A 22,510-nucleotide genomic window follows, 5' to 3' on the forward strand; every position below is an offset into this window, starting at 1 on the left:
CCCACAACAAACTTAAATGTAAAACTATGATTATCATTCAGCCAACTCCACAAATTCCAGGATTCCCTTAACATGCACCAACAAAATATCCACATGCATCTGCTTTATCTATTTCTGTATTTTTCAAAGTTCTAGGACTCTTCATTTTGCTAGACTTCCAAACCCCTCCATAACCAAGACTAATTTGTTCACAAACCTCACACACACACACACACACACATATATATATAGAGAGAGAGAGTCTCCTTAGTTTGAAATATCATTTTATTTCTTGGCAACCAAAGAGATCATGCAATAGTACAAGACAACACCTTGTGCTCATTCACATCTTGATCCTTTAACCATTTATCCAAACAAATAACCAAAGTATTCCCTACCCACTCTTCTTCCATGTCTACCAATTTCAAAGCTTCACTCCAAAGTTCTTTACTACAAGGGCAGTGCACTAGTAGATGATCAATAGTTTTGTCACTATCTTTACAGAGTATGCATCTACTAGGCCCTTATCAAAACCTCTTCTAACAATTTCCCCGAGTCAGTAATTCCTTTCATGGTGCTAGCCATGATTGGCATAGTTTTTAAAGGGCCTTTAAGTTTCCATAATAAATTCCATCGCCACTTCTTTTCACCCCCTTCATCCTCCTCAAAACTAACCTTGTATTCTAGCTATTCAATATACATTCCATAGTATTCATTTTAGACCAAATAATTCCATCCTCTCCCTCCCTTAACCCAAAGAGCACTAGTATATATTTCACAATATCCTAGTCATACCTTACCCCGTCATCTAATAAAAAAAAAAATTGCATTTATTTTGGATATTGTATGTGTATCTATGCTAATAAATGTAGCCATGCATCTCTTTAGTCCAGAAGTAAAAATTGAGAGAAATGAAAATGACTTATTATCACATTCTTGGAAACGAAAGAAACATAAGAGGTATGAATCTTCACTGTGATGTAAACCTGAGAAGTTAATAGTATTCCATGAAAATGCCAATCAAAAACTACAAAGAATGCCATCTGTTTTATTGCCGGTGTTAGTAACGAAATTATGATTGGATGTCTGATTAATGTGGCACACCTAGCACCTAACCCCACATCTCTCATCGATGACTATGTCAAGAGTTTTCCTATCAACAACTAAAAGAGTCATCTATTGTGATTCTCATATTGGGACAAAACTGTCATTGTGTCCATTTATTAGATATTTGGAAGATTTATGACCCTAGTTTCCACTTCATTGTGTTTAGAGAGACTATAGCTCAGCTCACAACAGTTGCAGGCTAAAGTGCATCCCCTTTCGTCCTTTTCTTTTCTCATGTAGATAAACCATCTCTCCCTGTCCCTTATCAGCCTATGTAGCATCACTCCGTCTCAGTGTACATCCTATCATGGCATTTGCAGACTACACATGATGCCTTTGTTCACAGAGAATTGATGCCTCAAGGTTCTATATTTTTTCTTTCCCAAGATGATTAGCTCAAGTTAGGGTGTCATGACTTTGGCTTAGGGTCAATTATTAGAGAAACTTCATAACTCGTTTCAGCTCTCTGTGGCCAAGTAAATCCTCCTATATATAAGAAGAGCGTATACAACCAAACCCTCTCAAGGGTTGAAGTATGGAAGACGAGGAGAGATTTCATACTGTCATGTCATGGTGAAGAATTGTCACCAAGAGACCTTTCCTAGTTACATAAATGAGCCCAATTTGTGTTAGTCAAGGAAGGGTTAGGATCAAGAAACTTGAGAGGAATACTTTTCTTCCAAGGTGATTGTACTTTCTTTTATATACATTTATATATATTGTTATGAATTTATTCTCTTATGTACACTTATTTTCCTTCTATTAGGGGCAAAGGATTTTCCTTCTTTGCCTATTATTGTAGTATGTATGTAAGTGACAGATTACAAGAGCTGCTGTAAGATCTCTGGATGAAGAGAAATATTTTTGGCAACTGAATCGAGTCATTAATCTACACCAGCAGGTGAGAAAAACCAAGTGCATATTCAATTCCTTCATTTGTTTATATTCTATGTGAGAGGTCATGTGCCTAGAGATCTAGTGGAGACTTGTTTAGCATTATATCATCAATCTAGCAGATACTGATGTTGGATCTATGGGACAATAGTTCCTTTGCTCTAGTGTAAAAATTATGCAAACAAAGGCACACAAAATTCATATCAGATGTATTTCCTCCATCATATCTGACCAGGAAGCACATCCTCGATACAGATCAGTTTTAATAACCTGTAAGACTGCCTGATCAATTGTGTGTGTGACAACTTCATCTCATATCCATTTATGTGGAATCTGGTCAGAAAGAGAGACTCTATGTATCAAGAAATTTGGTGCATTTGTCGTTACTAACTTATTGAATAAGGTTTATAAATGCCTCTTCAAACTCTCTCTCTCAAAGAGCTTGGTTCATGTGGAGACTGATTGTAAGTCACTATGTGGTGGTTTGTAAAGGAATATGCTTATCTCCTTCACTATACTAAGGTAGGCCACATAATAGAAAAAATTCCCCTCATTTTTCTTACTTTGGCCTCCAAGTTGGCTATCCTCAATGGTTTTCATGACCTACTACAAACCTGCAATTAACAGTCACACAAAACAAGATTGAAATACTTACAGTCTCACTCTTAGAATATTTCCAATTGAGAAATCATTTAGGTTGTTATGTAACAGCAACATATGTGAGCTGCAAATGAATTTGACTTTGAGATAGATGGACCTTCCACCTACCTCATAGCATTTGAGGATAGCTAATTTCTATTATTTATGTTAATAACCCATCCTTTTTATCTACGTCCAAGATTTGAATCTAGACTTATAGTGGACATGTTGGTTCTTGCATAGGATTCAAAACAATGTTGTAAAATTTGTGAATTATGTTGTGAATTCTCATTTCAGCACACAACAAACTTAGCATCATGATCTTCTACAGGGATAAACTAGTCATTGAATCCATTATTTACACATCAATAAGACTTACATGTTTCATATCAAATCCATCTCCCTTAACTAACCTAGCCAGGAAACAGATCCTTGATACCAAACAACTTTAGATACCTGGAAGACTGCCTAACAAATTGTGCATATGATTGGATTCATCTTAGATCCATTTCCATGGGGTCTGATAAAAAAGAAATTATGTGCATCAAGAAATGTGGTGCACTGGTGCATTTTTATGATTAATTGATTTAATTCAATGTCTACGAATGTCTCTCTAAACTCTCTCTACATAAAATTTTATTATTAGTTAAAGGAAGCTTTTATGTTGAAAAAAATATAATTGCCTTGACTTATGTTTTACTAGGACCTTCATGAGAATAAGTCCTTTTAAATAAAGAATATTAGCTATCCTGGAATGCACTTTTTAAAGTTTCTCCTATAGAATGGTCTACCATCCTACATACAACTGGTTGCTTTTTACTCCTAAAGGATCTTCTCATCATCATAACCCATCAGGTCATGCTCTTAGACTCATCATTCTATTATATAAGTCCAGGGTATTGGTTCAAACATCACTGTAGATTTGAAACTTAAAACACCAACCTTGTGCACACACGAAATGTGTTTAGTAAACTGAAAGGTTATCAAAATTTACCATTTTGCATCGCATTTTTCTTGACATCATGACCACTGGCATCTAATGGAATAAAGTTGTGTATTTAAGCGAGGAGATTAATTTTTTTAAAAACAATCAGAGACCAGGTATGAACAATGTGAGTAGAATTCAGTCAACTAAATGATATCTATAAACTATCAAGACTTTAAAGTTTAAACAATGGAAATTTAGCACCTAGTCATTTTGGATTCACATCTCCTCTAGACAATGTGAAGCTGTTCCATTTGCAGTATAAAATTTTGCGAAGTTCATGGGGTGGTAGCACAATTGGAGAAAGTTATGTTGGAGAGCCCTTGTGTATCCAAGTAATTGGAAGTTCAATCCTGTGGACATGTCTCAGTAGACGAACTTATATATATATATATATATATATATATTATATATATATATATATATATATATATATATATATATATATATATATATATTGCAAAGAATGGTGAATAGAATGAGTAGAATTTATTGTACAGAATGATCTCGAGAAGAAGCTAATTTCAAGATCTAGTAACAAGTTTTCAATTTTGTAAATCCACTCCTAGAAATATCCTTGCGCATGCATGATAACGAAACTTTTACTGAGTCATCTTTGTCTCTCTCCCTGGTTTACGGTTGTGATCTAGGCGATGTCCACAACAATTGCAAGTCTTAGTAATGCATTGGTATATCCTGTGATTATAATTATATTTCACATTAGTACTCCTACTAATTGTGAGTGTGAGTAACAATTATGAGATAGAGGTGGTTTATAAGGCACAACCTGCACGAGGATTTCCAATCTGGTAGAACGATTTGGGGGGAAATCCTAGGGTTGATGTAATAGTATCCTCTATTAGTGTTTGGTCAATTTACTGTCCTAAATTTCTCTACATAAATTATCAATCCAGATACGTAAACTGATGAAGTATAGTGCACTATATGTGCTAGGTAACGCTTATTACTTCAGTGTTTTTGAGTTTGATGTTGTTTTGGGGTTTTGATCCTTTAATCCCTAATGATTTATAATGCACTTAACAAAGTCTACTTCTATTAAAAATCCAAAGAAGTGAAATGAGGACTGAAAGTGTTTTAAATCAGATTTGGAAGTGAAGTTTAATCAAGAAAATGAAAACAGAGTTTCTATTTCTGCTCTTATTATTGTTTCCAAATCATGAGCTAAAAGAACTTAAGAATGAAATTGCAACTAATATCTAATCAATTACAAAACCAAAGCTATATGAAATATTAAAAATGAAAGTGAAATTGCAACTATCTATGATGGAAGCCAAACTAAAATGAAATACTGAAACTGAAAATGAGATTACAACTACTGTTTAGTCTATTACATAATCAAAACTTAATGAAAAATTGAAAATTAAATTGCAACAAAGCTAAATGAAAGACTTAAGACTAAAAATGAAATTGCAAATAATCTACTATGAAAACTAAATGGAGTGCTTAGTTACTTTGCTTCACAATTTTGGGAGAATAACCTCCTTGTGATAAAATTTTGAGGAATTCTTGTACTTCATTATTATAAGAGAAAATAAATAAAAAAACGCGGAAAAGGACTCATTACATAAATGACGTATTCCACCACTTATTTTAAGATGAGCCATCAACTAGAAGGGCTTTTAGAAATATTCACTTACAATATGAGTCACTAAACTAATAATAAAATGGCAAGACAGAAATGGCACTGATCTGTTTTAACTAAAAACTTAAAGACTAATGAACAACAAATGAAATAAATTACTCTACACTACTAAACTCAGCTTCATGCTACTGATAAGAAACTAGAAAGAAATAAAACAAAAGAACTATTCTGTACTGAAATAAGCTATTCTGCATTAGTAAGAACATGACAAAAACTACATTATGAACAAGGTTAGAAAATGATTATAAACATTATGGAAGAAATGATGAATTTACAGTTTAACTATAAAAGACAAAACCAAATGAAATTTAACCTTTTCCAGTGTAGGGGCCCTTTGAAACTGCTCAGGTTATATGTACTTAATCAACACTCCAACAAACTCTTTTAGGTATCCATGAAACACACAATCTTCATATTAAAAATAGAGAATGAGTTCTCAAAATTACAGAGCGGTAATCTGAACTTAACACATGAGAAAATTCGAACTAGTTCTACGTTCTTCACACAAGTATTTATAGAGAAATTATACAACTATTTTATGGAGAAAAATAAGCTACAACAAAAACACGTAGGTAGATAGGCACACGAAATTCTCTTCCACGGTTGCTGGAGACATAAATCTAAGGTGATGGTTGATGAAGTTCATGGGTTTAGGAAGTTGTTTCGGATCCCATCACTGTGAAACGTGTACAAAATAGAGTCGCATTTGCCTTAGGTCTCTATGCTTGACTTTCCCTTGACCAGAGTCTTCCTTGTCGACCTGGACTAGGTGAATAGGACACGATCCATGCCAAGATGTTTTCCAAGCTGCCCACATAGTTATTTCCTCCTCGTGACACCTGGAACCTATAAAAGCATGGAAGTAGCTACGGAATAGCCGATTAGCTACAAGATAGGTTGTGTTCCTCAGCTAAAAGACAAAAACTTATTCAAATAGAAAACATAAAAGTATAACATGAAAATCACTAAAATGTTTTCCTGAAGGCAATGTATAATGGTTATTGTTGATAGGAATGCATTTTCCATGGACAAACAAAGAAGGAGGGATGAGAAAAGTTGCTAAGGAAAGGGTAGTTTTGAGACTCAACATACACCCACTGCAAGACTATTGCATGTCCCCATGCAATCAAAATTGTGAACTTCCTCCTCTTACTACATTTGTTCTAATACTTCAACCAAAACATCCAACTTCCTCTTCTTGCTTTTCTTTGCACCAACTGCCATCCTTGGCTTCCTCATGAGAAATCTGTACTTGAGGTTAATAAGTGCCCTATTTAGCTTCTTATTCTTCCTTTTTAGTTTTCTATTCTTCTTGTGCCATAAACCCAAGTGAAGCATAGTGTTGTCATGGATAATCTTATCCAACTTATTATGTTCCTTTAAGGCTTCATTTTCTCTTTGGATGTGCCTATTTAGAACTTCCAGCTCATAGATCTCTTGTTTAAGGGAGCTAGTTAAAGTTTCTAGTGAGGTGGCAGGCTGCTCTGGATGAGCTGAAGTCCCTGGTTCTATTGATGTACTCTTTTTCTCCAATGACTCTATGTAGTCATAGATTTGTTGTTGGACTAGATCAATGCTACGAGAAACTCTTCTTGGGCTACCCTCAAAGTTATGTGGAGGAGAGTTCTGTGGGCTTCGCCCATATGGAATATTATCAGGGGATTGAGCTGGAGTTTCTTCCTCTAAATCTATAAATTGGGTCTCTTTTGATTTCACTGTCTTCAATTTTCCCCGGAGTCTAGAACTCCTCCTCAAGTTCTAGGAGCCTATGATCTCTTCTTTTGAAACCTATTTCCTCTTTCCTTTCTCCTTATCTTTCTTGATTTGTTCTCTGATTTTGGTTAGTCTTTCAGAAAGTAGCTGTCATCCTCTTTAGGTGATGAAGGTTCAGGAATATCCCTATGGATTTCTTCAACCTTTTCTTTCATTTTTCTCCTCTGCTTAGTTTGCTTTCTGATCTCTGTTAATTTCTCAGAGATTGGTTCTTCTTCATCAATTTTCTGTGCTGAAGTTTCAGGGGTGCTTTGAATGGTGAGACTTGTCTTTCTTCTCCTACTTCTTTTAACAGGACTTCCCTCAGAGAAATTTGGAGCATCTTGGAAGAAGTTCCTTACCAAAAAGTCCTCCCATGTATCCCCTACACTTCTTAAATTAAAGTCGACTAAAATATTCACTAGTCCATGGTGATATAGAGTGGTTTCTATTGATTCAACTTCATTCTAAACATTAGTTTCCATTCTTCTTAAACTATTCAACAGGAAAAATGGAAGATTGAGGGTTCCATTCTCTAGAAAATTCATTAACAGTCGTATATGATACACATACATAGAACCAAACCTCCCTTCGCATGTAATAAACTTTTGTAGAATTAACAACATGCTACTCCATTTGTTTTTAAGTGTAGAGATTGGAATCCCTTTTCTAAAAGCTAAAGTGTCCATACTTGGATTTTTAAGAATGACCTTCCAGGATTCATCATGGAACTCTTTGTTCTTAAACCAATTTTCTCCTAGCCTTGGAAGTTATGTTGCTTCAGCTATAAAGGACTTCGTAACTGCAAATTTGATGTCACCTATTTCCACTTCCATTCTATCAAATGACCTGGAAAAGGATTTAGTGATTTCTTTATGGTAACTGTTGAATTTTCCAATAAGGCATAACCAACCAGCCTTCTATAACATTCCTTTCAACTGCGGATAACCCTCCATGTATTTCACCCCTATGGGTTTAGTTCTAACAATAAGTCCCATAGCTTTTGTTCTTGGCTACTCTTCAAATTTTTCTCTCTATCTAAGAAATGGAATGATTGTGTAAAGAGGACTGTGTATACGAAAGTGGAGCAATTGTGTATATAGAAACAAAACGATTGTGGATATAGAAACGAAATGACAGAGTATATGGAAGCAGAATGACTGTGAATAGAATGATGGTAAATATGAAACAAAATGACTATATATGTGGAATATATGGAAGCAGAGTACTTGTATACATAAACTGTGTGAAAACAGAGTGACTGTTATACACGAAAAGGTTGTGAAAGTATGATAGAAAACTTAGTGTAATAAATGAACAATCAGGGTTTGAAGAGTCGTATACAGATAGGTCATGTCGTTAATCTAACCGTTAACAGATGTAGCTGAATAAGTTTGGTTAAGTACAAGTCGTGGAGTTTAAAACAGAGATTAGTTATGAGGGAATCATTGAACCATTTGGAATTGAAGACGGAAGATATGGCAGAGACATCGTGGCAGTCAAATCACATAATGATTAATCAAGGAGACGTGTGATCATACATGTTATACAAGATTATGTTTTTGAATTGGTTTTTGAAATAAGTTTTCATTTTTACCTTTGCAACCTTACCTTCCGCTTGCTAATATCTTGGTGTTTGCTTCCACAGGTGCTCTATGCATGATTGGTCTTCAAAGTTGTTTTCTCTTCCATTACCTGCGTACAATATTTTATTATGAACTAGCCACTTTGTACTTGGATTGATAATGAAACTGTTGCTATAGAATCAGATTGGCTATAGAACAGGATCAACTATGGAATGGGACCAGCTGCAGAACCTGGAAACAGCTGCAGAATGTGGAAACAACTGCAGAATATAAAACAAAGAGTAAAATATGGCTTATGAATGAATGAAATGGAAATGGTTGTGTGAGTGAAAATAGGACAAGATGATAAATGAAAATGGAGATGAAAGAAATGTTGGAAAAGGAAAAATTTATTGGTGAAATATGGCAATGGAATGAAGTGAAACTATAAAAGTAAAATAGAGTGAAATAAAATGAGACAATGAATTTTGTAGAATGCTGAATGACTATGGCTTTTTGTCACCACTTTTTTAGAAAAGGAAATGGAAAATATAGGGTGTCAAAAGCTTCTGATTTTCACCCTGTATTTTCTGTATAAGCATGCCAATGAGTGATTGGTTTTCAACCTTATATAATTTATTATTATTATTATTTTAGATAGGAAAAACAAAGATTAAGTTGGTGGAGAAGAAGGATTCTTCTTCACCAACTTCATTTCAGAATTGTTTTGGAAGATCTTGATGAACTCCTCCTTTGAGATTGGTTTTTGATATATTTTCAATCTATGACCATTCACAAGAAGAGGAGTTTGACTTTCATCTATTGCTCTGATCCTAACTGCTCCATTTCTGAAAACTTTTTCAATCTCATATGGCCCAAGACAATGAGTTTGAAACTTCACTTGAAAATCTTTAAACTTTGAATCAAATAACAGTGCCCAATCACTCTCTTGAAACCTCTTTTTCTTGATGTATTTGTCATGCCATTTAGCCCTCTGTTGTTGGACTAGACCAGTCCTTTGAACAACCTCTTGTTTGAATTCATCAAGTTAATTTAATTGCTCCAGTCTATGTCTTTGAGCTTCTGATAAATCCATCCCCAACTAGACTACCATCTTGAAAGTTTTGACTTGGAACTCTATAGGGATCAGGACTTGTTTCCCATAAACAAGTTCATAGGGTGTATGTCCCGTTATGTTCCTCCATGTAGTTCTATAGGCCCATAAGGCTCTAGGAAGCCTTTCTTCCCAATCTCTTCTATGTAGATGCACAATCTTGGTGAGGATTCCTTCATTCACTTTATTTGTAGACTCCACTTGACTATTTGCTTGTGAATGATAGGGAGTAGATTTCATATGCTTGATATTGTACTCCTCCATAAGCTCTTCCATCATGTTGGATGTGAATTGAGATCCCCGATCTGTCACAATTTCTCTTGGAACACCAAAGTGAGTAAAGATTTCCTCAAAACTAACTACAGATTTTTCATTAGCAAAAAGTAATTCTTTGTCTTCTACCCATTTGGTGACATAATCAATGCATACAAATATATACTTTTTCTACTTAGATGGAGGATTGTTTGGTCCAACAAAGTCTAAAGCCCACTTTTTAAAGGGTTCGATAAGTACTTGAGTTTGTAATGGCATTTCATTTGAGGGAGTAGATTTCCCTACGCTTTGGCAACTGTCACACCTTCTGACATATTCTTTAGCATCTTTGAAGTTGGATGGCCAATAATATCCTAAAGTTGTCCTTTTTCAGCAAAGTGTCCACCACACAGCTCATCATGACATTCTTTGAGAATATCAGGCATCTCATCTTCCTTAACACACCTTCTGATCATAATATTTGGCCCTGTTTTATACAATTCGTTAGTGATCCATGAATATCTTGCACTTTCTTGAATAATATTTCTTTTCTCTCTAGGAAACAAATGTGAAGGTAAATTCCCTATAACCAAGTAATTAGCAACATCTTCAAACCAAGGAGTTTGAGTAGTTACTGCAAAGAGATAGTCATCAAGAAACTTCTCTTCAACTGGAGAGTCTTCTTTGATATTCTGAATCTTGGACAAGAAATCAACAACTGTGTTTTGTTTTCTAGGTCTATCTAGCACAGTAATGTTGAATTCTTGCAAAAGTAAAAGCCATCTTGTAACTCTGCCATTAGTAATAGTTTTATTCATCAAATATCTAATTGCAGAGTGATCTGTATGAACAAAGGTTTCATAGCCTGTTATATAGTGTCTGAACTTGTTAATTGCGTGAACAATAGCTAAGAATTCTTTTTCAGTCATAGTATAATTCAACTCCGTGGGAGTCAAATTTTTACTTGTATACTAAATGGCATAAGGAATAAAATATCTTTGTCCCAATACAGCTCCCAAAGCTGTATCTGAAGCATTTGTAGAAATATGGAAAGGAAGCTTCCAATTTGGACCTCTTAAAATAGGTGCTTCAGATATTTTTTCTCTCAAGGTTTCAAATGCTAATCGGTAATCAGGATTCCACTTGAATTCACAATATTTTGTAAGCAATTTGAAGAGTGGAGATGCTATTTTAGCGAAGTTTTCTATAAATCTTCTATAATATCCTGTAAATCCTAGAAAACTTCTAACATCCTTTTGGCAATTTGGAATTGACAACTTAGAGATGACTTCAACTTTAGATTTGTCAATTTTAATCCCATTTCTGGAAATGTGATGTCCTAAAACAATACTTTCTGTAAACATAATAAAGAATTTTTCATGGCTTAGTGAAAGGTTTGTTTCCTTACACCTTTTAAGGACTTTTTCCAAATTTTCCAAAGCTTCTTCAAATGAGTTTCCATAGACTGTAAAATCATCCATATATACCTCTACACAATCATGTACTAGATCAAAAAAACTTCCTAATACTGCTCTTTGGAATGTTGCAGGTGCATTACATAACCCAAAAGGAAGTACTCGGTAGGCAAATGTTCCCTAAGGACAAGTAAATGTGGTTTTATCCTGATGCTCAAGTGCTACCTAAATTTCATTATAACCACTAAAACCATACAAGAATGAGAAATACTTCTTACCTGCTAATGTGTCTAACACCTAATCTATAAATAGCAAAGGAAAGTGATGTTTTAGGGTTGCTTTATTCAATTCTTGGTAATCAATGCACACCCTCCATTTACGATTCTTTTTAGGCACAATTACCAAAGGACAAACCCATTAGCTATCTGAAGTTGGGTAAATGAAGTTTACATTGTGTAATTTTTGGAGCTCTTCTTTCATAATTTCCCTAAGATTTGGATTCGTTCTTCTCTGAGGTTGTCTGATTGGTCTATTGTTTTCCTCAATATAGATATGATGGATACAAGTCTTAGGATCAATGCCTTTCATATCAGTGTACTCCCATGCAAATGAAGCATAATGTTTTTGTAATATTTTTTTTAGCTCTTGTTGTTGTAGTTTCTCCAATTTTTTGTTTATGTTCAATGTTTTACCTGGAAAATTTCAATTGTAGAGCTACCAAATTCTTCCATGGAATAGAGAGACATCTGCCTAGATGACAAGTATTCAACATTAGTTTTCTCTTGTAATTGTGCATGATCATCTTCTGAAGATGTTTCAAAATTTTCCAATGTGTTCGAAATTTGACTATCTTCACTAATTTCTGACATAGTAAAGAGAGGTTGAATATCATCTTCATCATCAATTCATTCCTTGTCATCTATTTCTATGATTGCTTTTGCTGAGGGATACAAAGTAAATTTCTTTTTTGAATTACCATCAGAAATATACATGTCACTAGTTCTACAAGTCATAAAAGCATCAGCTGTGGCCAGCCAAGGTCTTCCTAATATGAGTGGGTGTCATCCTAGTTTATTCTTGGGAGTTAAAATCATGAAATCAACATGATATTCCCAAGAATATATGGAGACTGAAATATGTTCTAGTACACCATATGGTTTGATTATTGATCTATCTGCAAGTTGCAATAAGGTAGGTGTGTAAAGAAGGTTAGGAAGTTTAGGCTGCTCCGTAGTTTGTCTACTCATATAATGTTTATTTCTACCCCCAAGTCAATCAATGTATTTGGAATTTCAATTCCATTTATATGTGTCTTGACAATTGGACTTCCTAGATAGACATATTTTTGCATGGCAATCTTTCCCATCATGATGTCTGCTATCTTTCCTACCAGGTGAATGCTTTTTGTTTCTCTTGGTTTTCTTCTTGGTCTTTTAATGCTCAACTCCTTTATTGTCTTGGCTAGAATTGGAATTTCTCGAATGGCTTGTAACAAAGGAATTTTGATACAAACATTCTTCAATTCATCTAGAAAATCATAATTGGACAACAAGATCTACTCTTCTACCTCCCTATCAATTTATAACCTCTTAGGTAAAGGAGGTGTAGAAGTAGATGCCGGTTGTTCAATGATAGGAGTTATGTTTATTGATTCTTTTTGTTTTTCTTTTTCAATGTTTTGGTTTTGGAGAGATGTTTCCTCAAAAATTTTATTGACTCTTAGAGAATCTTCCTCAGATGTGTCATGTTCTTGAATAACTATAGAATCTTTTTCCTTTTCTAAGATCCTACCAGATCTAAGTTGAACATCACTAAGATCTAGAGGAGTAATCATGTAAGTTGGAAATTGTTTTCCTTCTACCATGTAAGAATTCTGAGGGTTTTTATTGTTGGGGTTTGGTAATGGTTGGGCAAGTAGCTGATTTTCTTTCTACTAAAATGGCAGTAAGAGTTGAGGATTTTGACTTTGTTGTGGAGGTTGTAGTGGAAATGGCAATGAAAGTTGAGGGTTTTGATTTGCAAGTTGTCGTTGTTGATTTTGTGGGTGATTTTGTGGGGGGGGATAATTCTGATAGGATGGAGGGTATTGATAATATTGATCAAATCTCCCATAAGGATTTTGTACCCCTTGTTTCCACACTTGAGATTGATACTGAGATTGAGGTTAAGGCCAAGGTTGCTACCAAGAATTCCAGTTTGGTGGGGGTTGAAGATACATTGGATTGTTAAATCCTTGATTTTGTCACCCCTGCCAAGGTATTCTTGCAACAAAACATAGAGATTCTGCACAATTCGCGACTGTTTCCTCTTGAAATACAGCCTTAAGACATGGGATTGAAGGACAACCCTTGGTCTCATGACTTTCTCAATAAATCATACAAGTCTCTAAATTTTTTGCATCTAAAGGGAATTCCCTTAGAGCGTGTTTCTTTTTTCATTTTGGAAAAAAATGGCTAAAGCATCAGCCTCACTTTTCTACTTGTTTTGAATTTTAAGGGTGTCTAGTTGCTCACTAAGGCTCCCTAGAATGTCAGTTTTAAACTCATCAAGAATATTGCCAATTTCTGCCCTACTTACAGATGTAGTTGCAGATTTGTTTGCTCTAGCAAGAGAAGGATCTCTCAGCCCTTTTCCTATTTTAGATTTCCCTCTTGAGAGATATCTCCCTTTCCCATCATGTTAAGGATATCTATCCATTCATCTCTAATGGCCTCTAACAAAAGAGCTTTCAAAGTTTCTTCATCTAAATTGTTCATCTTTTCTTTTTTCAAATTATAGTTGAATCTTTCAAGCAAATCCTCTAAGTTTTCATGCTCTTTTTGCATCATTTTGAACACATCATATTTATGATTGGTAGGCATATAATAATCCAAGTATCTATCCAAAAATGCATGTTTCGTGTCATTCCATGTTGTAATGGATTGAGTGACTAACCCCATGAACCATTTCAAAGCAGCCCCTTTTAGTGTTAAGGGAAACAATTTGAGTTTTTGAGAGTCTTATAAATAGTCATAAGTTCTGCACAAGACTTCAAACTAAAACAAAAATGTTTCAGGGTCCTCATTTCTCAACCCATAAAAGTTTTGGAGGAGAGATGGTGAGATGTTTTTCACTGTGGTATGTGTCTCCTCATCCACTATAGGGAATTCGAAAGAGTTATCTACTTCCCTATTTCCTCTGCCTCCTCCATTATTACCTCTACCTCCTCCATTGTTTCCTCTACCTCTTCCTCTACCCCCTCCTCCAAACAGTGAGAATTCTCCATCTTGCTCTTCTTTTGCCATTATAGTTTCTTTAGAGTCAGTATAGGGCTCAAACTGCAAGGTTATTCCCTCTTCCTCTGGTTCTTCTATTAATGGACTATGAGAGAGAGTTTCTACTTTTCCTTCCTCACCAGGTATTCCTAATTATTCAACTGCAATAGGCTCCCCTGTGGATGTGGAAAAGGTTATCCCTACTGCTGGAGTTTCAAAATTTTTCTCTCCTAGGATTGTTTTGGTAGATGATGTAGGAGAATCTTCTGATTGAGTTTTTGCCCCCTGAATTCCAGGAATCCTATGGCTAGGAGTATGAGTCTAGGATGGAGGTGTGTCTTTTCTAACTCTTGGTGGAGTAGGTGGTGTTGTAGGAATCGAACTTCTGCCCCTAGCTATAAATCTACCCCTAGAGTCTCTTTCTCTATGCATGTCATTGTTTTGTTTTGTTGTTGTTGTTGTTTTCTTTATGAATGTAAGAGATAAGGCTACCTAGTTACACTTCCTCGGCAACAACGCCAAAATGTTTGGTCAATTTAGTGTCCTAAATTGCTCTACATAAATTATCAATCCAGATATCGTAAACTGATGAAGTGTAGTGCACTATATGTGCAAGATGACCCTTCTCACTTCATTGTTTTTGAGTTTTATGTTGTTTTGGGGTTTTGATCCTTTAATCCCTAATGATTTATAATGCACTTAACAAAATATACTTCTGTTAAAAATCCAAAGAAGTGAAATGAGGTCGGAAAGAGTTTTAAATCAGATTTGGAAGTGAAGTTTAATCAAGAAAATGAAACAGAGTTTTTATTTCTACTCTTATTATTGTTTCCAAATCATGAACTAAAAGAACCTAAGAATGAAATTGCAACTACTATCTAATAAATTACAAAACCAAAGCTAGATGAAAAATTAAAACTGAAAGTGAAATTGCAACTATCTATGATGGAAGTGAAACTAAAATGAAATACTGAAACTGAAAATGAGATTACAACTATTGTTTAGTCTATTGCAGAATCAAAACTTAATGAAAAACTAAAAATGAAATTGCAACAAAGCTAAATGAAAGACTTAAGACTGAAAATGAAATTGCAACTAATCTACTATGGAAACTAAATGAAGTTCTTAGTTACTCTGCTTCACAATTTTGGGAGAACAACCTCCTTGTGATAACATTTTGAGGAATTCTTGTACTTCATTATTCTAAGAGAAAATAAATACAAAAATACAGAAAAAGACTCATTACATAAATGAAGTATTCCACCACTTAGTTTAAGATGAACCATCAACTAGAAGGGCTTTTAGAAACATTCACTTACAATATGAGTCACTAAACTAATAATAAAATGGCAAGACAGAAATGGCACTGATCAGTTTTAACTAAAAACTTAAAGACTAATGAACAACAAATGAAATAAATTACTCTACACTACTGAACTCAACTTCAAGCTACTGATAAGAAACTAGAAAGAAATGAAACAAAAGAACTATTCTGTACTGAAATAAGCTATTCTGCATTAGTAAGAAGATGACAAAAACTGCATTATGAACAAGGTTAGAAAATGATTATAAACATTATGAAAGAAACGATGAATTCATAGTTTAACTATAAAAGACAAAACCAAATGAAATGTAACCTTTGCCAGTGCAAGGGCCCTCTGCAACTGCTCAGGTTATATGTACTTAATCAACACTCCAACAAATGCTTTCAGGTATCCATGAAACACACAGTCTTCATATTAAAAACAGAGAATGAGTTCTCAAAATTATAGAGCGGTAATCTGAACTTAACACATGAGAAAATTTGAATTGGTTCTGTGTTCTTCACACACGTATTTATAGAAAAATTATACAATTGTTTTATGGAGAAAATAATCTACAACAAAAACATGTAGGTAGACAGGCACATGGAATTCTCTTCCTCGATTGTTGGAGACACAAATCTAAGGTGATGGTTGTTCGATTTGATTGCACAGATGGCTGATGAAGTTCGTGGGCTTAGGAAGTCATTTCGGATCCCATCACTGTGAAACATGTACAAAACAGAGTCTTGTTTGTCTTAGGTCTCTATGTTTGACTTCCATTTGACCAGAGTCTTCCTTGTCGACTTGGATTAGGTGAATAGGACATGATCCATTCCATTATGTTTTCCAAGCTGCCCATGCAGTTATTTCCTCCTCCTGACACCCGTAACCTGTAAAAGCATGGAAGTAGCTACGAAATAGCCAATTAGCTGCAGAATAGGCTGCATTCCGTAGCTAAAAGACAAAAACTTATTCAAATGGCAAACATAAAAGTATAACATGAAAATCACTAAAATGTTTTCTTTAAGGCAATGTATAATGGTTATTGGTGATAGGAATGCATTTTTCATGGAAAAACAAAGAAGGAAGGATGAGAAAAGTTGCTAAGGAAAGGGTAGTTTTGGGACTCAACAGTTAGTCCAGTACTAACATCACATGGAGTCTTGATGGCATATCTCATAGCACCACTTTGGATTTTTGTTGTTATCTATGTTGATGCTCATCCCCTCTCTCTAAGGAACGTAAAACACTAGTTTTTACCCGAGATAAAAATTTCTTGATTAATATAAACTATTTTCCCAAATGATATGCATTTGATTTAATACAGAGCTGGTAAGTGGATGCAAGGAAACCCTCTTGGGAGGATGTAGATCATTTATTTTCCATGGTATCCAAGTTACCAATGAAAACAAAAGGTCTGAATCTTCCACAGTAATGAGGAAACAAAGGAAAAAACAAGAGCACATATCATAGGAAATGGATGTATGGAGTTGTATGAAAAAAGAAGCGATACGTATGCAAAGAATTTACTTACCTTTGGGGTCACAAGATTTGGATTCTAAAATTTGTCTTCATATTTTGTATTACAAACTGAAGACAACGCCATTTTTGTTTCACTCTCTACAATCAACAAAAATGGTTTTACAGATATCAATCTAGGATCTTATGTGTCGCAACAGATATAAAATTTCACAATTATTTAAAATGTCATATATTTTGGCACTTGATCAGTCCAAAAAATTCAAAATGAAGTCTTTCATCAATAATAAATCAAAAAAACATCTATCACATAGTATCTCGCAACAAACTTAAAGGAAAATTTTAAATAACCAAACAAATAAAATAACCTGAATTTGCAAAAGCAAAACCATTCCACCCAAAATCCTCCTTGAAATCTAGCTTTGTTTCCATCAGCACCCGCTCTATCCTAGCGGTTGCGAAATGATGTGTTGTTCCAAATAGTAAGCATCATCCAATTAAGAAATAAACCCCAATATGATCTGCAATCCTCCATTAAAATAAAAAACCGAGACACGCAAACATAAATTCTTCCACAGCATTGACTAACTGACAGTGCTACTTGACAAAAATTCAAACCTCCAACCTTGCAACACACCCCACATCACTTATTTTGGCTTTGAAAACGAACAAAGACCCCATAGATATTCTACAGTGAAATGTCAATATGTATTCAAATGGCAATGGCATCTGACATCGTATCAAAGGAGATATATTTACATGGTGATATTCATACATACGATATTTATGAAATATTCTCTCGGTTCAAATTTGAAGAAAGTAGTTCATCAGGGATTGTTTCATGATAGAAAAATTTGATAAAATGGACTATCCTCAGACAAAAACTAACTGTCACAACAATTCCAATGTGAAAAGTAGCACACCTGACTTATAGCGACTGTATAAATCTTCTCCTAAAACCACAAAGCAATCTTTTCAGTTCATTCATTCCATCTGCACCCGTTTGTGGCATGTGTATCTGAAGAGTGTCCATTCTACACAAAATAAAAATAGCCTTATAAAACTACTTCCATGATTCCTATTAGCAAACCAACCAACTACAAAAAGCTTTTGCAAACTTAGAAAGACCAATATTTCTTTTCATAAGGTCACACAGATTTCATAGAGTTCACAAACGAATCAGGTAAATTGAATTAACAAAATCTATGACAACAAATTCAAGTAGATCACCAACAATTCATGCATTTGAAATTTCTCATTGAAAATAAGACTTATTGCATGGAATTTGATGTATATTATTGAGGTATACAAGTGTGATATGCCTCATCCAAAGAACATAAAAATTGTTGATCTCAACATTAACACAATTGGACCTGCTAATCTAACCAAACAACAATCCTAGTTCACTACTCATTATACCTTAATTGCTACAAGTTGGAAGAACCAAAACCCACTAAACTTCTAATCAATTATAGGTACACAACTCTTGCAAATAAGTATAAAAATAATAATTCCCTGTCAATGTAGTATTAACAGACAAGGTAACTTATTTCGCTTTGTAATCAATAGGAAACACCAATTAGTGCTTCATATATGTATTGTAACTTCAATCAACATTTCCTTTTGCTGAATTCCAGGACTATGTGCATGGTAAACCATGTGTCACTAAAGAATTTTGGGTTGCAAATAATTGAAAACTGTTTATCTCGGCAGTTAGATGATAAGATTAAAAAAATCGTAGTTTGCTACTTGATCAAGGTTTTCTTTGCAGAGCACTTCACTAGAGCAGTCAAGAAGCCTTCCATTGTTTTTGAACCATCAATGGAGACTACTTTTCCACTCCTTAATACAAGACAAAGCAAACTATTATTGTTCCCTTCTTTGTCCAGCCAGTTCAAAATTGGACCAAGTGTAGGAGCAAAAATATGATCCCAATGTGACCACTCTTCTAGATCTGATAACATAGGTTCCTTTAGTAGGCACTTCAAAGCATCAACACTAGTCATGTGACCAAATGCTCCAACTATTTCAAAAGGCTCAGATATCCACTTTTCAGTAATAGCTGAGCTCGGACTTGAATGATCACTTGTGTTGTTCCTTCCCAACAATGCAATCGAATACCTTGTCTTCATTTGTTCAAAATAATTTTGGAGTTTCATAATATAATTCAAGACTTACTCAAATGAATAATTATCTTATAACTCAAATATGATCATAGGAAACTACTTATACAATAGAATATTGACTTCTTCTCTAGTGAGCAATACATTTTCACCATTTTCTGATGTAGCTTGTGACAAAAGTTCTAACAGTTGATTCTTTGCAATAGAAGTTGTTAATGATAAGTTTTCAATGTTCTATTTAATTCATCATTGAATTTTGATGCAATATTCTCAAATTTTAAATTTAGCAATGAAAATTTAATGCATTATACATGCATCAAGTTATAACTTCTTTATTACTTTATGTGTGAATGATATATGACTTAATTTTCTTAATTTATGTTAAAAATTCTGATGTTTTGATGCACCCTCTCTTTCTCCTTATGTCCTATGGTTTCCCTCTTTCTCACCATTACCTACAGATGTCTACTCCAAGTTTCGATCCCATAGTGGACCCCACCCATTGTAGGTTTTGGAAGCCCATTTCCTGCCATTTCTAGTTTTCCTTTTTATTCCTGAAGTCATATTACAATATAACAATGTATCAACCATACTTCTAATCCTCCATGACTTTCAGGAATGAATATAGTTCATTTATTTATTGTGCAGGTGGTAAAGTGTAAGCTGAAGCACATACGTGTGTGATCTAGCAGCTAGAGAAAAGTGATTGGGCTTGTATTAACACCAAAACTCGAGTTTAAAACGCTCGAGCAGGTTCAAATATGGGTGGGTATAGGTCCTAGATGATTTTCATGCCTCGTAGTAAAGACACTTGGCTAAAGGACAAATGTAAGCAACATTTCCATAAATAAAAAGGATCAAGCTGAAAAAACAAACACAAAGTTCAGACATACAAAAGCTTATGCACAACAAAACCATTGGCAAGGAGCATATATTTTCACTTTAGTGTGATCTTTATTTAACTCGTATATCTTACTATTGCTCCAATATTATCTAATTTCATACGGTACATTAGAATCCTTCCTGATATAGAACAATTATAGCACCCAGAATTCCAAAGTTCCAACCAGATATTGGAACAAGGACAACTTTAGAAGAAAAACAACTACACCAAAAGAGTATTTTCTTTATAACATTCAATGAGCTATCCAATTTAAAAAAGAAGTTCATTTATTATTTCACTGGTAGAATGAATGTACCTGTTATTCATGTGTTGGTGTTGGTGTTGGTGTTAGTGTTGGTGATAGAGATAGAGATAGTGCTTTTGTTGGAGATGATATAACTCCTAGAGCTGGTGATAATGGAGGAGCTAGCATTGTTTCTCCTTGCTCTGCCATGGCACTTACCTTTTCTGAAGATATTTTTCTCAAGGGACAATTTCTTCGGTCCATATTTTGATTTGTGATTTACTTAACACACTTCCCTTATCTACACAATCAACAACATGATGTGTATGGTATCTTAGTACTTTACAAGGACACATCAATGACATGAGTTAACCCATTTCAAACTAAATTATGTCACTTTGTGTGCTTTTTCAAAAAGAAAGGTCATAAATAAGATATAGAATATAAAGGTCATGCCTAAGTGTCTACATATCAAATCTCCAAATTCAAGTGTCAATAGAATCAGGAAGCTTAGATGAGCTAGTAACAAATAAAATAACAAAAGTCATGGAAAACAAGGATATTTTTTCCTGCATTACTCTATGAAAAATCAGAGAATATTACATCAAAAAGTGAAAAAAAATGGCCAATAGTAGAATGAAATTGATTTATTTCTATTTAATAAAATGGCACAAGAAAATATGTCTTTGCACTTTTGACCTGTGGTTGATTTTCAATTTGCATAACAACAATCTTTTCTTGTGAACCATGAAGCCTGTTTGACAAATAAGAGTTTCAACTGAACACACTTTATCTTTGTCTTCATGACAAGTGTAATCAATAGAAGAAAGTATAAGAATATATATCATACAGTTAGCATTGGTCATGATGGGAAAGTCCAATTTGTAGATTAAGGTTCAATAGTTCATTTAATACATCAGTCTTGAAGAACCTTATATTTCCTCATAGAATTGTGACAAAGTGCAACCACCAACTTAAAATGTGTTCCATACACCTAGAATTGGCCACAATGACAAAAGTCCAATTTGTAGCTATGCTACACAACTTAAGGTTCATTGGTAGATTTAATATGTAGTTCTTGAAGATGCTTATGTTTTCTCATAGAAATGATGACAGAGTATAGCGACCACCTTACTACTATTTGAATGGAAAATTTTAAAAGGGTTTCATTTCAAACTTGTTGAATCTGATGTCTGGACATAATAACGTTTGGTCAAGTCTAGCTTGATCATATTTTACTGGGCATGAGAGTTTCCAAAATGAAAACTAATATATGTAAGCTATATTTCTTTTCAGTTCATTCAACATTAAATGGTTCATTTTAAATGTGTTAAGAGCATTACTGATTCTTTTACTTTAGGTTCCATGCATCTTGGTGCTTCTGCATGTTGCATGCATCCCCGCTAACTCTATGAGGTTTAGATAGCTGATTTTGGTTCTTTATGTCAAGTGTGGCTATCCTTTTACACTTCATTTATTATCTATTGAGAGAAATCAGTATACAACATTTATAATATATTACAACTTTGAGGCATTTTTCATTCAAAATATTAATTTTAAACTGGTTTCAAAAAGCAAAGACTGATCTCGATCCTCTATTCTGATTCACTTTGTGAAGTGGGAAAGCAAGAAATTATTAAAAATCCAACCAAATTAAAAAATAAGGTTTCACTCGCAAGACATCATATGCAGGTCCAGTTTGAGATAATTTTGATTCTCATGATGTGAGTGAATCTTGTTTAGTGTTTTTGTCACATTTTTGGGAACTACATTAGTAATTTCAAGCCCATTTATAATTGTCATTAAAGATTGTATTGCAAGATCTAAAAGACATTCAAGCACCATGGAAAACTCATTG

This window comes from Pinus tabuliformis, chromosome 4_1, assembly GCF_031772625.1.
Source record: "Pinus tabuliformis cultivar Carrire ecotype Pingquan chromosome 4_1, CPIR1, whole genome shotgun sequence".
Classification (NCBI taxonomy): domain Eukaryota; kingdom Viridiplantae; phylum Streptophyta; class Pinopsida; order Pinales; family Pinaceae; genus Pinus; species Pinus tabuliformis.